General features: G+C 37.1%; 1 long non-coding RNA gene across 1 annotated transcript in view; it reads right to left on the bottom strand.

Moving 5' to 3' along the window:
• Positions 1-14472: 14472 nt before the first annotated feature.
• The window catches only part of LOC139759024 (uncharacterized), a 30101-nt gene continuing 28259 nt past the window's right edge, over positions 14473-16314 (bottom strand). The window contains exon 2 of the long non-coding RNA XR_011714976.1: positions 14473-14920. This is a non-coding gene — a long non-coding RNA (uncharacterized lncRNA). The remainder of the gene's footprint in view (positions 14921-16314) is intronic.

Below are 16314 nucleotides of genomic sequence, written 5' to 3'. Positions count from 1 at the left end.
GGGATGAGAGAGCTTGGGAAGTGAGTCAGTTGTTGTTCGCTGATGACACAGCGCTGGTGGCTGATTCATGTGTGAAACTGCAGAAGCTGGTGACTGAGTTTGGTAAAGTGTGTGGAAGAAGAAAGTTAAGAGTAAATGTGAATAAGAGCAAGGTTATTAGGTACAGTAGGGTTGAGGGTCAAGTCAATTGGGAGGTGAGTTTGAATGGAGAAAAACTGGAGGAAGTGAAGTGTTTTAGATATCTGGGAGTGGATCTGGCAGCGGATGGAACCATGGAAGCGGAAGTGGATCATAGGGTGGGGGAGGGGGCGAAAATTCTGGGGGCCTTGAAGAATGTGTGGAAGTTGAGAACATTATCTCGGAAAGCAAAAATGGGTATGTTTGAAGGAATAGTGGTTCCAACAATGTTGTATGGTTGCGAGGCGTGGGCTATGGATAGAGTTGTGCGCAGGAGGATGGATGTGCTGGAAATGAGATGTTTGAGGACAATGTGTGGTGTGAGGTGGTTTGATCGAGTGAGTAACGTAAGGGTAAGAGAGATGTGTGGAAATAAAAAGAGCGTGGTTGAGAGAGCAGAAGAGGGTGTTTTGAAGTGGTTTGGGCACATGGAGAGGATGAGTGAGGAAAGATTGACCAAGAGGATATATGTGTCGGAGGTGGAGGGAACAAGGAGAAGAGGGAGACCAAATTGGAGGTGGAAAGATGGACTGAAAAAGATTTTGTGTGATCGGGGCCTGAACATGCAGGAGGGTGAAAGGAGGGCAAGGAATAGAGTGAATTGGAGCGATGTGGTATACCGGGGCTGACGTGCTGTCAGTGGATTGAATCAAGGCAGGTGAAGCGTCTGGGGTAAACCATGGAAAGCTGTGTAGGTATGTATATTTGCGTGTGTGGACGTGTGTATATACATGTGTATGGGGGGGTTGGGCCATTTCTTTCGTCTGTTTCCTTGCGCTACCTCGCAAACGCGGGAGACAGCGACAAAGTATAAAAAAAAAAAAAAAAAGAATCTTAATCAGCAAATTGTCACCCATTACAAAAATCAGCAATGAAGTGTATCTTAATGATTGATATGAAATCAAAAGTATGATTACATTTGAGAATACCCAGCTAAGATACATAAAAGTATACTACCATGAAAACTACCCACTAACCTTCAGAAATATTGTTTCTTCAAAAGTATTACATTAATGACTAAGCTTTAGAATTTAAGGAAAAAAATGCAGTCACTCTTGAAGATACTTAGCTGATCAAAAAACAATAATACCAACATGAAATTACCTCTTTAGTCAATGTGATATTTGGGTGGCATTTTGTTAGAAAGGGCAGTGATGTCAAGTTCAGTGCATATGACCTTTGATCTTAAAATGTTACGCAAATGTTCATCAGTATGTCTTGCCCTAATTTTTGCATTGACCCATTTTATTGCTTAAGAGGCTGTTTGCAAGTGTATATGCTGGCAAGGCTAGCAGGTGATGCTCCCCATATATATTCCTTTGTTCACATTGCTATTGTGTTCTGCTGCAACACTCCATAGCTATATATGTTAGGATGATTTGGTATTTCCTACAACTAGTTGTTCAATTTTTAGGTTTAGTTCTCAGTTCTTACACCCACAAAATTCCTTGTCTCACAGGGTAATCCAAGGAGATGAAAGGGTAGACTTAAGGAGGATTTGGGGCATGTGGATCCAAGTGGTTCAAGAATGTGAATGGCATGTATTTGATTGAGAGAATTGGAATGGTGTGGATTTTAGGTAGCATCATGCTGTTAATGGCTGAACGAGGGCTTATGAAGCAGTCAAGGTAAACTATTGGGTAATCTACAGTGCTTGGCTGTGGATAGTAGACTTTGCTTTTACTTCATTATACATGACAGAGACTAAGTGTACAAACAAGGTCCTTTGAATAGTACTAACATTACCCAGAAAGGGCAGAGGTTATAAGAATAATTATCATCAGTAATTCCAGTTTCATGAGCAGGCTCAATTATATATAGCTCGTGATATTCATATCCATCCTTAACCCATTATCAGTATCAAAGTGAAGGATGGAGTAATGCATTCACAAAAGTTCTTGCTTTAACACTTTGCACATTAAGGTGTTTTGTTAAGTGAAACTAATGTCTCCATTCACACCATTTCTGTACAAAAAATGCCTCATTTGTATCTGATTTCACAATTTCTGTGGGATCTTCATCTGAAATACTCTTAATCCTAATTAATTCTCTCTTAGCTTCTATCCATTTCACCCACAGTCTTCAACTTCTCCTTGACTGATGCATATTTCTTTACTGACTTATCATCTGCCATACATTCTACATGGTCATGCTGCCCTGTATTAACTAAGGTTTCACATTTACTCCATTTACTTTCATTCAGTGGAACAGTTACTGTGTATGTCCAGTAATCAGGTACATGACCACTTATCCATGCTTTCACACTTTTAAGATAGGCATGACTGAAGGAACTGCTCATCTGCTATCAGTATTAAAGAGGCTACTATCTCAGGGCTTTGATTGATTTAGATAATGTGTGATCAAACTAGAAGACAACTCATTTCATGATTGGTGAGCCATTGGTAACCAGTCTCATTATTTGTTTTAAGTCTTTCTTTAGTGGTGTTCTTAATACCTTGTACTCAGACAGGTGAAAGGTATCTTACTCAAATGCTTACTTGTTGGACATGAAGAGAAATAAGTATTATGCTTCAAAACCAATTTTTTCTCTTTCTGTGTGAGTATATATTTGAGCACACAGCTATTCTTGATATGCTGCATTTCAGTATTGTGGTTACATATACACTATGTACATCAAGATAAAAAAGATATTCAAACATTAATGTATACCTGCAGTATTATGCTGACCCAGTGCCATAGTGGCTAACAATATATCTTATCTTGTATTTGATATTGATAGTTCCAGTATTTATATATTCTTGATGCTAAGAATTTTTTAGATATATTATCTATGACCTATGCAGTTAAGATTATGGGCAAATGCCCCACTGCAGTATAACATTTCTTGTAATTTGAATGCATAAGGTGCGAAACATTCTGTATGACCATGAATTCTACTGTAGTAAATGCCTTAATCAGGATGATTATTGTATTTTTCAGGTGATGTCATTTGCTTAGCCAGTGATATGGTTTTGTAAACTAGTCAGTTTGAAGGGCATGTATCACTTTTTATGTTGATTATTTGTGTAGAAAAGTATTAGGAACTTACTATCAAAGCATGTTTTGTTTCTGTTTTTTCAAGAGAAATCCTGAGTTTCCTTTTTTAATCATGAGAGATTATTCATTGATAAGCAAATGAATGGATATATATCTTGCAAAAATGTCCAGTAACAAAGAAAAATGTTAATCAAATATAGTGTTCAACAGTATTTGCCTTCCAGCTATGTAGCAGTTGTTTAGATATAAGAGTGAGAAAATATAACCAAAGTGAATCTGTGTTTTAAGTATGGATGCAGTACTTTCCCCTTAATACTTGGTAGTTCTATAGAGTTATATTCCTTTGATAACTAGGTATGTGGGACGTCAGATTACTTTCTGCATATACTGTGTATGTGTGCTGTGTTTATACAAATTCATGTACTGTGCATACTAATTTAGGAATGAGTGATTTTACATAAAAGCAGTCTTTGTATGAAAAATTTGGTTATGGATAGAAAATGGATATGAAAAATTACATGAATGAAAAATTTTAGGTCTTGAATACTGAGATCAATGGTATTTTAATGCAAAAGCATTTGTATGTGCACATTTCACAGAGTGATGGAAGGACAGTGAACCCTATATTTCAGTAGAGATTGGAGTGGGACTGATGCTGTTATTGGCAAGGAGAAGGGAGCAAACTGATTAGCATCCTAAACTTTGAAAAACATGGCAGTTGATGAGATACAAATCAGAGCAAAGTGAACAAACAAAGTGGATGTGAATGATAGTTGAAAAATTGTGAAAGTAAAAGGCAAATGAGCAAAGAGGATGTTTACCAAGATATCTTGATATCTGTTTTTGTTGTGATTGATAACTTACAAATAGCAATTGAGAACATTACAGAACATTTGTTGATTGCGTGTGTATTTTTTTTTTTTTTTACTTTGCTGGTTACAATCATGGACAAAGTCCACCTTAAGACTGGGTCTTAATTGAAATATAGAGAGGTGTATGAAAGGGAGAAAGAAGAGACAACGGAGAGTACTTATGAATTCTAGAGGAATTTAAACCCTGTCTTTTAATTTGTGCCAGGTTATAGTTATTGGGAAAGATATGAGAGGGTAGAGAGTTCCAAAGCTTTAAAGTGTAGGGAAAGAAATAAGTAATGTAACAGCCCACCCTATAGTTGCCAACGGCCACACACTAATCATGTGATGCAGCAGCTTGCGGAGTGTTGATTGTTTTAGTTAGTGGTAGGGGCACTCAGGCAGCCAACTCTTGGAAACAAAAACCAAAGTAATACATCTAGAAGAGGAAAAGAGAACCAACATTGCAGCAAAGGGCAAGCTAGTCAAGTTTTGAAGTTAGTCTGGAGAGTTTATAGGTAGACAACTTTTGACTCTTGTCAGGTAAGGGTGCAGAGATAGAACTACTCCAGATGTGAGAGCAGTACTCCATACAAGGATGGATCAATCCTTTGTATAAACAGAGCAACTGTTCAAAAAAAAAAAAAAAAAGAAGAAATTTCGACATCTGGACTCCCAGTTTCATAGAGGAAGACTTGGCGATTTCTGTAATATGGGGTTTCCAAGAAAAAGTTTATGTTACAGTGATACCAAGTATATTCATCGAGTCAAGAGGGGCAATTATAGAGCTGTCAAACGAGAGAGAAAAGTGTGTGTGTCCTTGTTCTTGCATGTGTATGCATTTTATATTTTTTTTATGTTTATGTTTATACAAATGTATGCATTGTGTGTCTGTTCACATGCTTCTCCATCAGTCTGCCCTTTATTTTATTTGTCTTTTGATTTTGGTCTATGTATATGTTATAATATGGACTCTTGATGCTGAAGAATATTGATATGTACTTAGAGAGAAGAGTAAATTATTTAACATGGAATAAGTTCGTTTTAAAAGCTTAAGCTACTGTTCCCAAGACCATTAAAGATGGGAAATGATGAAAGATTTATTGAAAATAGATTTAAGGTAAATAGAGATAGGTAAAAGGCAGTAATGATGATAAAGTGTTGTACTAAAAAAGGTTAAAAGATTTGATAGAAGGTATGAGAATGCCCTTTGATATTAGAGAAGGCATTTCATGGAATATAAAAAGAGGGTCACTTATGTAAATAGTCATTAGCATTGTTTAACTTATTCACACTAGAATATATGAGATACATCAGGGAAATTACAAAAATTTATCTCTAGATATTTAAATGTTGAGTGAGTACTGTACATAGGCCTTGCTAAATTCAGTAGCTCACAGTTGTTAGGTGTAAAACATAAAGTATGCCAAATTTTGTCCCAGTATATATAATCAAGGTATCTCTGTGTTTACTTAGCATATGGTCAAATATTGAATAAATTTTAAGTATATATGCTCTCTATATTTGACAAGGAAATGAAAAGCCCTACCCATCCAAAGGAAGGGTGGATTATCAGAGTGGCTTCACATTCCTCAATATCCAGCTACTAATGTTTCACAAGCTGTGAGCTGAGAAGATGTGACCCCTCCCAATTTAAGCCCTTTTGCTTAAGCTTCTTAGATATTGATGTCATCCATATATTGCCTGTTCCTAGTTAGCAGAACAGGCCTCCCTAATTTTCACATGTCAGCAGTGAAGCAGCCAACTGTTGCAGCAGTTGGATATTGGAAGTGCTAGTCTACATCTTATTTTTATGGGTTTATGGAAAGTGATACACTATTTTTTTTCACTTCCTGGAAAAAATCAGAACAGTGAGAGGCATTCAACAGTGAACTTGTAAGTGTCAAGAACTTCATGTGGTTTTCAAGTTATGTGGGATTCTTAAGCTTTACAAGCTGCAGGGCTTTTTCAATTTTCAAAATGAATGTGTCTCAAGCTTTTTAAGCTTCAACGTAGTGTTTTCATGAACAGTCTGTTTTCATACGGGTGCTCAGGATGATGAAGCCGATGGAGTTGGAAATGTGTGAAGTTTATGCTGTAGCTGAGGCCCTTTTTGAAACATAGATTGTTCCCTGTGATTCGTATGTGAATTAGATTTTTGCCATCAATTGCCCTTAACCTCATTTCATATATGTAGGGTAGATCAGGTGCATGTAGGCATACACCTTTAATGTGAATGAATTTTACAGAACAGGGACCTTCAACCCTGAGCAAAATGATGGTGGTATCCAGTTCTTAGGGTAATCTGGCTATACTGCATCCATTCCTCCAAAATTTACTGCCCTGTTGTGAGGCCAAAAGGAAAATACAATGATCAGCTGAGAAACTTCTCAGCTTCACCCTTGTGGATGGTTCTCAATGCAGATAGATAATATGCAAGAATGGACTCGGCTTTGATTTTGCAGCCGTCCAGCATGCTAGTGAATATAGCTGTAGTATACAGTATCTCATTACCCTGTACAAATGAAATATAAAAGCTTGAAATTGTGGTGTGTATGGGATATGAGTTGGTTATTTTGTGTAAGAAAGAGAAACTAGATACTTGTTTTGAGGAAAGGGAACTTAATGTGTGGTTTATCTGAATAAAGCCATGCTTCTGATGTATATTTTGATTTTATGCTAATAGTTGTCTAAAGCAAAACGTTTTCAACCAGGTGCCCACTACATGTCCTCCTACCGCACAAGAGACACCATTTTGCAGCTTTCATACAGTGTACAACTTCAAGCTGTCCCCATTCATTGTGCTGGACCACAAGTTGTACCCAAACATTTAACACACTCATACATTTTTTCACAGCTGGCAGATAATGGTCTCTACCTACAGTGCCAAACACACTATTGCATCAGATGCTCCAGTTGCATTGAATGGTACCACCTCTATTGCACATTACAGTCATCCATAAAAGACCACTCAGAGCATTGGATATGAAACACCCAATTAGACAGTAACTCCAAAAATCCCCTCATAAATCTCACCCCTAGCACATACCGAACAAGCAACAGCACAAAATGCACAGCCTTGCCCTTTACTAACAAATCCTGCTACTCCACAGAACCCCAGCAACAAACTAAACACCCAGAAACTTAACCCCGATGTCATCAGAAATGAACTCACAAATACTCAACCAACTCTGAGAACACAACATTCACATATCCTAATCCAAGAAACCAGTGTCCACATTCATATCCACCCTCTCACATTTCTACAACTACATAACCATAAGTAAAGACAAACAAGGACAAACAGGAGAAATCATAACACTTGTCTACCAGAACATAATATTCTCCCACACCACTGACACTACAAAGCAGCTCACAGACATTGACAACTCCCCAGAAATACCATCCATAAGAAAACAACTTCACAGTACTAACTACAACGTAATCAACACCTTTATAAGCCCCTCCAGATATATTCCCCAACTGCAAGGCCTTACCATTTATCTGTGTGGAGATTTCATTGCCCACCATCCCACTTGGCTCAGCACCCACACCAAAGATTTTAAGGTGAACTGCTCGTAAACCAACAGCAAGTTTTCAGTATCTTCAGTCTGCTAACACACCACCTCCAACAGCCAATCTCACAAGATATCATCTGCTCACCAGCCCTCATACATGGGCCACTTGAGGCATGCTATGTGTACTGTCCTCTGACCACTAGCTCATCCTGTTAACATTCCTCCTAGCCCACACAGTCCACACAACAATGAAAAAAAGACTACAGGAAAGCAAAATGATTAACCCAAAATTTCTGTATAGATGGTATCCCATCCCAAGATATTTCTGCCTCATATTTTACCAACATCTCCAACCAAGCTAGCTACCACAAGTACATAGAAAAATAACCCAAACTTCTCTCCATAAGTTACACACCTCATAAAACAAAGAACCCAGCACTGATAGAGTCACTCATCATCAATAGAAAGTAGAGAACACTCATAAAACAAAGAACCCAGCACTGATAGAGTCACTCATCATCAATAGAAAGTAGAGAACAAATCTAAAGATAGAAGAAAACCATCACCAACTAAGTCACTTAAGGGCAAACTACAAATTGGCATTCCTTCCTCAATGCAAGACAAACAGCAACCAATTCAGGCATACATTAAAGAAGATCTGCACTTACTGCACTAATCAGCCGAAGCTCCTGAAGCACTCCTGTACCATTCTAATGACATCTCTTCTTCCAAAGAACACATAAACAAACTCACAAGACACTACTCATTATCAGCCACAAACCAACCTTACTCCTAAACAGAAAAGTCATAAAAAACGTACATGAAATCCATCCAGAAACAACTGCCCATCCACCCCTCATAACACAAGTAATGCATTTCAAACCCAAGGCCTTACCAGCATACTCAACATGTATCTGAGTGGAGATTTCAATGCCCATCAACCCATTTGGCTCAGCACTCACACCAAAGATTTGAAGGTGAACTGCTCATAACCAACAGCAAGTTTTCAGTATCTTCAATCTGCTAACACACCACCTCCAACAGCCAATCTCACAAGATATCATCATCTGCTCACTAGCCCTCATATATGGGCCACAACAGGCCCTGACAACAGCTTCTACATAAAACAGGGGGCCTTGTTGGAATCCAAGCTCTTCCAGACATCTCCAACTACTCCTGGCTACACAACAAAGTCCCTAACATCTGGAAACTTGCTAACATAATACCAGGTCCTAAAGTCCTCCTTACCACCCAGCTCCCCTTTTTAGCTGCCATATATCACTTTTGTCTTCAGTATCCAAGAACTGTGAAAAAAATTTCAACAATGGAGCAATTTATATCTAACTTACACAACATCTCATCAGACCCAACCACTCCACCACCACTCTACAAAGTGATCTTAAAGAACACACTAAATGGCTTCAAGCAACCATGACTCTTTTTGCAAAATGCGAGTGAATAGACATCAGCAGAGCATTGGACACTATCCCTGAATCATTTTTACACATAAGCTACTAGTCACCATTTCCAAAACAAGGATGAAATGGTTGGCCAAATTCATTGCCAGCCACTGTGGCAGAGGCACTCACAAGGGCATTACCTCTAAAACCTTGAAATTCTACGTAGGGGCAACACAGGGCTGTTCTTTTATCCATCTCCCATGAATTTCTTTCTACATGACCTTCCACTTCTTTCAGAAAACAACATGAAAGACCTTTCATATCCAGATGACCTCACAAATAGCAACAACAAACATGCAGCTCTACATTACACAGTTGGAACATTGGCTCACCCAGAAGAGAATGTCGTTATCTCCACAGAAGTCTTCGATCACTCTGTTAACCCAAGCAGAGCAAATGTCAGTGTGAAGTGTATATGGCTGAAAATAGCAAAGAAAAACCTTTAGAGTTTTAAGACTTATGCATCAAAGCAAATGTCAGTGTGAAGTGTATATTGCTGAAGATAGCAAAGGGAAAACCTTAAGAGTTTTAGTTACGTTAGATGTAAACAAAGTGAATGGTTAGATGTAACAAGTGTGCTGTGAGGGATTGGGACCAGTTGTCTTTCTCATATACATTAATGATATTGATAATGGGCTGCATTGTAAGATTTCTAAATTTGCAAACAATAATAAGTTGGGAAGTAAATCTTCATCAAAAACTGAACATCTGCAGCCTTAAACTAACTTAGAAAAAAGTAATGGACTGGGCTAGTATGTGGCAAATGAATTTTGATATTGATAAGTGCAAAGTTTTACATCCTTTCTTTCTTTCAAACTATTCACCATTTCCCGCATTAGCGAGGTAGTGTTAAGAACAGAGGACTGGGCCTTTGAGGGTATATCCTCACCTGGCCCCCTTCTCTGTTCCTTCTTTTGGAAAAATGAAAAAAAAAAAAAGTTTTTCATATTGGTAATAAAAATTAAGAGGCAAATTATAATGTGAATTCTGTCAAGCTGCAAAAGGTAAATAAGGAAAAGGCTTTAGGATTGTGATAATTTCTTGTGACCTACACCCAAGTAAACAGTGCATAGAAACAGTAAAATGGCTGAACAAAATTCTTGAATTCATAGGCAGGAGCTTTAAATTTAACTCTCAAGAAATTACTCTTTTTACAACTCGTTGGTTCATCCCCATCTGGAGTATTACATCCAATCATGATCAACCTACTTGAGGAAAGACAGACAGAATGGAGAGAATATAGGGGTGAGCTACCAAGATGATTCCTGGCCTAAGAAGCAAATCCTACGAGAGCTGAATAAAAGAATTGAATTTATTTTTCTTTGAAAAGTGAAGGTTAAGAAGTGTTCTAATACAAGTATTCAAATTAAAGGTTTCAATGGTTTTGATCTCACAAGCTACTTTAAAACATATTAATCTGATATAACTCTTAGTAGTGGGCAAACAATATACCTCAAAGAGACGAGTACTTTTTTCCTCAACAGAATCGTTAACATATGGAACAATTTACCCATTAGAGCAACTGAAAGCCATACCATAAATATGTTTAAGCACAGACGTGCTAAATATTTTATTTCAAATCCATAACTAAATTTACTTGCACCTCCTTAGCTATGCAATAAGTACATAGGTCTTTCTCTTTGAAAAATCTCTCTCTTTACTCTTACCACATTAATAAATGACTAATTCCTTCCACTATCACAAACAGCCTCATGGGGACCCAATGGTCTGTTGCTGTTTGATTTCAGTTGTAACTATGCCTCACATGCTTAGTCTTCTATCCTCTCAAAATCAAAGATGACAAAGAGGAAAACTACACAAAAGGGAACACTCGGAACAATCATTGGTTGTTTAGCAACCACAAATACTCAATATTTGCACAATAAAACAAAGATCCTTTTCACACGATCCCATCTCAATGTGCTTGGCACTCGATTCCTTGCAACAGCATTAGACCCTTTACGCCCAGTGAACTTCACAACTAATCACCAACCCCCAAGCAGAAATTAAAAGCCTACCTCTGCCTCACACTTCAGCAAAAACTAGTCTCAGATCCTTCCTACCCCTTGGAAACATAATAACAAAACACAAACACACTGAAAAAAATATGACATGCATTAAACAACCACCTTCTCAACCCAATCTTAACACCACCCCACCAAACGTACATACATATATCAGGAAATGCACTCCTCAGGGAAACACAATCACATTTTCCTGTCTATTTCCTGGATATCACCCATCCTATCATTAATATAGCACAGATTCAACACATGCAAAGCTTGTTCATAACGAATTTATACAGTATATCCTGATTCTGACGTGTTGTAAGTCCTATGCCTGTTGAAAGGGCCGACTACCTTCCTACCTGCTACAAGGCAGGGTACTATATCTTTTTGGTAAGGTTTAACGCAAGGAACTAAACAGCTAGTTGACGGAGGATTGGTTAAGCATTGTTTGGTAGACTGACTCTCCAGTAGTTGGGTGGTGTTGTTCCCTTACTGTTTTAGCCTAGAAGCATAGTTCTTTAGTTCATATGTTTGCCAGGTATAGAAAGAAGTCTTTCATAATGAAATTTTAAGTTTTCCTCAGCACTGTATATATGATTAAGTAGTGATGTTCACATAGATTTTGTTCATACTTGTGGTTGCACAGATTGGCTTTTACAAAGCTCTGTATGAAGGAATTTTACCCTTGAATAAAAGAGGCATGGCATGTGTTATGGATCTTTTCATAGTAGAGAGACTGAAGTGTAAACCTTGCAGTTCTTTTCATTTTCTAGTTTTGTTTTGACCACATTATCAAAGATATATGTACTTTTCTTATTGTGTTATTAGAATGTATGTAAGAAAGCAAAAAAATTTAATTGTCTGAAGTTTTGTACTTTTATCTTCAAAGTAATTACTGAATACAGATATTTAATTGTATTGGTGAAGACTAAACTCCCAACATTTAATTCAGGATGGTTATATCATTGTGAAATACATTGTCACATTATGTGACAGAGATATTATGATAATCAAAACACTATACATTGCGATTACTTTCCCAACCCCCCCCCCCATACACATGTATATACATACGTCCACACACGCAAATATACAAACCTACACAGCTTTCCATGGTTTACCCCAGACGCTTCACATGCCTTGATTCACTCCACTGACAGCACGTCAACCCCGGTATACCACATCGCTCCAATTCACTCTATTCCTTGCCCTCCTTTCACCCTCCTGCATGTTCAGGCCCCGATCACACAAAATCTTTTTCACTCCATCTTTCCACCTCCAATTTGGTCTCCCTCTTCTCCTCGCTCCCTCCACCTCCGACACATATATCCTCTTGGTCAATCTTTCCTCACTCATTCTCTCCATGTGCCCAAACCACTTCAAAACACCCTCTTCTGCTCTCTCAACCACGCTCTTTTTATTTCCACACATCTCTCTTACCCTTACGTTACTCACTCGATCAAACCACCTCATACCACACATTGTCCTCAAACATCTCATTTCCAGCACATCCATCCTCCTGCGCACAACTCTATCCAACTTATGGATTGTTATAATATTTTGTTAGATTTTTATGTTACTCTTGAGAGGATGATTGCAATGATTTTTGGGTAATAATCATAAAGGTTATCATACACATTTTGTTGCATTCCTATCATGGACCTGGGTGAGTGATCTAGCCTCTGTCTGATTTTACCTATCTATAGATGTTAGAGCTTGGAGAATCTTCTGTTTATAGGGCACAATGATTTACTGTCTATCCTATTTAGTGTATGTAGAAAGGATGGATAAGGTATTGTAGTATTTGCAGCACTTCTTGGTTGCTTGCTTTGTATATGTGTTCACTTTACAGTTGGTCAGTCAGTCAGTCTTTCAAAAATCATATGAATATAGATTGAACTAAATGTAACTTACAGATTCATTTACAGGTCAGGAATTTTGATAAGTAGAAAGGTAAACTGGACAGAGGTTACAAATGACATGTCTGTTTATATTCATGTGTGTGGGTACTCTTTGCTTTAACATACTAGAATGATTCAAATTTTATGCTAAATTATTATTGATCACTGTCTACCTCTCTTTGGCCAAGGCTGATAAAGCATTGATTTATAGGTAAAGATCATATTTATTAAGTGAAAAAAAAGATAGTCTGCTTAAAGACTGAACACCATAGCATTTACCACCAGTTTAGAATAAGAGTCTGTTTGCACCATTGTAACTTATTTACTCTACATATTTAGCCAGAAGCGAGAATTATTCTAACTCTACTTATTTAGCCAGAAGTGATAAAGCCAGTAGTGTGAAAGAAGCACCAGGTATTTCAGTATTATTTCTAAATGTGCTAATACTTAATGAAAGATATTTTTAATAATAGTTAGTACTGTTTGAACTTCATAAGTGAAGAGATTTATGATATCTATAGTACTAGACAACTTTATTATGGAGCTTTTGCATTTGAGTACAGATCTAGTACATTTTTTTTTCCATGAAAAAGATATTAGTCTGCACTGTTAAATATATGATCATATCTTGTCTAACAGCAAATTATACACTGTGATCACAAGACCTATTATTGATCTGTTTGCAAATGCAAATTTAGGTATCTAACCAATGATATTATAAATCCTGAGCATAGAATAAAAGCCTCAGTAGAAATTTGTGTTTCTTTTTACATGGAAGTCAATGGACTTTTGAAAATATTGAGTTATGTGCCAGTTACTGACAATGAATCTAGCCAGTCTTTTATTACTCTGTAGACAGTATTTACTGAATGATTAGAAAAAACAGAGGACAATCTGGAGCAGCTGAAGGAGACCATCTGTGAAATTTTATCAACAAGCTTAATGATATCAGACACCTGCTACAATTGGGCAGCCTTGTTGACAGCATCACTGGACAATAAATACTAATCTACCTATATGGACAAAGGAAACTGATCTTTGCTGCTGCATTATTGTTACTGTGAAGTGCACTCACAGATCTAGAATTATCCACATCAAGACCTTTCTTTATCAAAAGTTACAAAACGTCTATTAAGTGGAGATAATTTTTCTCCAGGTGAAATGTAAAACAAAGCAAATAATACAATGAATTTCTCAAAACAAACTTTAAATTCATATATTCCTTAGCACTTATATTGTACAGTGTTCATCCGTCTCTGTGAAAAACTAAGGATTGTTTTTGAAATGATAGATTTACTTGCAAGATTAATAGAAAATACAGAGGTAGTTATATTATTAACTTTGTGTTTGCCTGGTCCAGTGCTAATTGAGCACATGGAGGAATATGAATGAAGACATGGAGATAAGATTTCTCTCTTTCTGCTGAGCTTGTTTGAACACTATATCTCTATTTTGTACACAGGCACGGTATCAGTGATAAATAACTTCAATATATTTTGAATTACACTTTTCACACTAACATTCATTGAGGGGAAATTGGCTAGCAAGTAAGAGAAGGATATTGGGGGATATGTTTATTTCTTTATGCTTAGCACTACTGTTATATCATCCACACTTTTATTTAATACATGATCTTATTTCATACACAAACACAGCATTGATGGTTTACAGCATAAATATGTATGGAAATGTTAAACCCTTCACACTACAAATACTGTGAGAACATCAAGTGGCTGGCATGTGTTTATTGGAATTAGGAGGCGAGTTTTCTTTGGAAGTATTCCTGTCATTAGTAAAGTCATCTGTTACTTCAGGATAACAAAATTAGGTGCAGTTATGCAATTTTTTTTTCCAAAAGTGTAAGTTCTGTGAGGATGCCTCTTTTGCAGACCATCTTCCTTCCAACACACTCCTGCTAGAATCACTCTTCATATTCTTTTCTTCACACTCTTCATGTTCCTCACTTCTTGACATATTCATAGGTGTGCCTCCTAATAACTTGGGTCACTGAAAAATTTATGTACCTTCCATGAGATCACCTTGTACTCACAATGATGCATCATCCCAAAATTATGTCATACATGAAACATGGACCTCCATTCATAACAGAGTTGCTAACTTTTTACTTGCTAAACAAAGTCTTGTCAAGCAAAACCAAATTCTCCACTCACACCACTTCCATACACAAAAAGCTTCCATTTACATTTAACCCCTAAATCATCCTTTATTATCCTCAGCTGAGATATCCCTGTCTCCATCTACGAATTTCAGCAGTCTACCACTCCTCCTTTTATATTCATCTGCACTGCCATTTATCTTCTTAACCACACTCGCATCTACCACATGTTTTGCTGTACTATCATAAAACTTTCTTCCATGCACATTTCTAGTAGCTTTTTCAAACACATACCATTTTCACACCATTCCATCTATCCTCCTAATTCCAACTAAAACTACACAAGTTCTTCAACAATATTACTTGTATTTTTGACCAATGTGAAACTGAACTTACATCTGAATTTCACATCCATACATTAGCGCAAGAAATGTAGATTTCTTGCACTCTGTGCATTAGTATTCTTGATACAATTAAAAAGAATAATAGAGAATAAGAATGAGTAAAACCATAATCACTGCGTGCAGTAACAGTCATTATTAAGACTGAGTTAGTGTATCAATATATACACACAAAAACATTGTAATAAAAACTTTTCACAACTTCACACAGGAAAATGAAAGTAACACAGTGTTCTCCCTGAACACATCATAGACATCATATTTACCAGAGAGATCCATGGTCAAGTTTATTGGTTGTTTAAGCTGTTGCTTCACTGACTTTGGGTCAGAATTTTCTTTTTCATATCTTTAGCAGAGACGAGCTGCATAAAAGCTCAGAATGCTTTTTCAGTGTTACATCATCAACATGAGTCTTTGCATACCATCCAGGAACAATTCTGGCCACTTTTAGGTAACAGTCCATCATGCAATTTCACTTCTGGAATATCAGATTTACATTTTGGCAAACGAGGCATCAAATGACCCTCATGTGTTTGTTACCAGGGCAGTTTCTGACTAAGTCTTTGGCAATGTGCATATCCTTTTGGATTCTTTCCTGTCTAAAGTTTTACGTGCTTTGCTACATACCTTGTACACTCAAAGGATATTAGGCAATGGAAACACTCATATGGCTTCTCACTGGCATGAGTCATGTAGTGCAATGAATCACTCCACCATAAGAATGTCTTTCAACACTGTGGACAATAAAAAGGCTTCTCTTCAGTATGATGGTAGTGTATGCTGGTAAACAATTCTGAAAGGTCCTTTGTAATATGTACATTAATGTGACTTCTCTTAAATGAGTGCCGATGTTTTACTAGATGACTTATGGGGAAAATATCTTT

Source organism: Panulirus ornatus, chromosome 32 (assembly GCF_036320965.1).
Source record: "Panulirus ornatus isolate Po-2019 chromosome 32, ASM3632096v1, whole genome shotgun sequence".
Classification (NCBI taxonomy): domain Eukaryota; kingdom Metazoa; phylum Arthropoda; class Malacostraca; order Decapoda; family Palinuridae; genus Panulirus; species Panulirus ornatus.
This window is presented reverse-complemented; position numbering and strand designations above follow the sequence as displayed.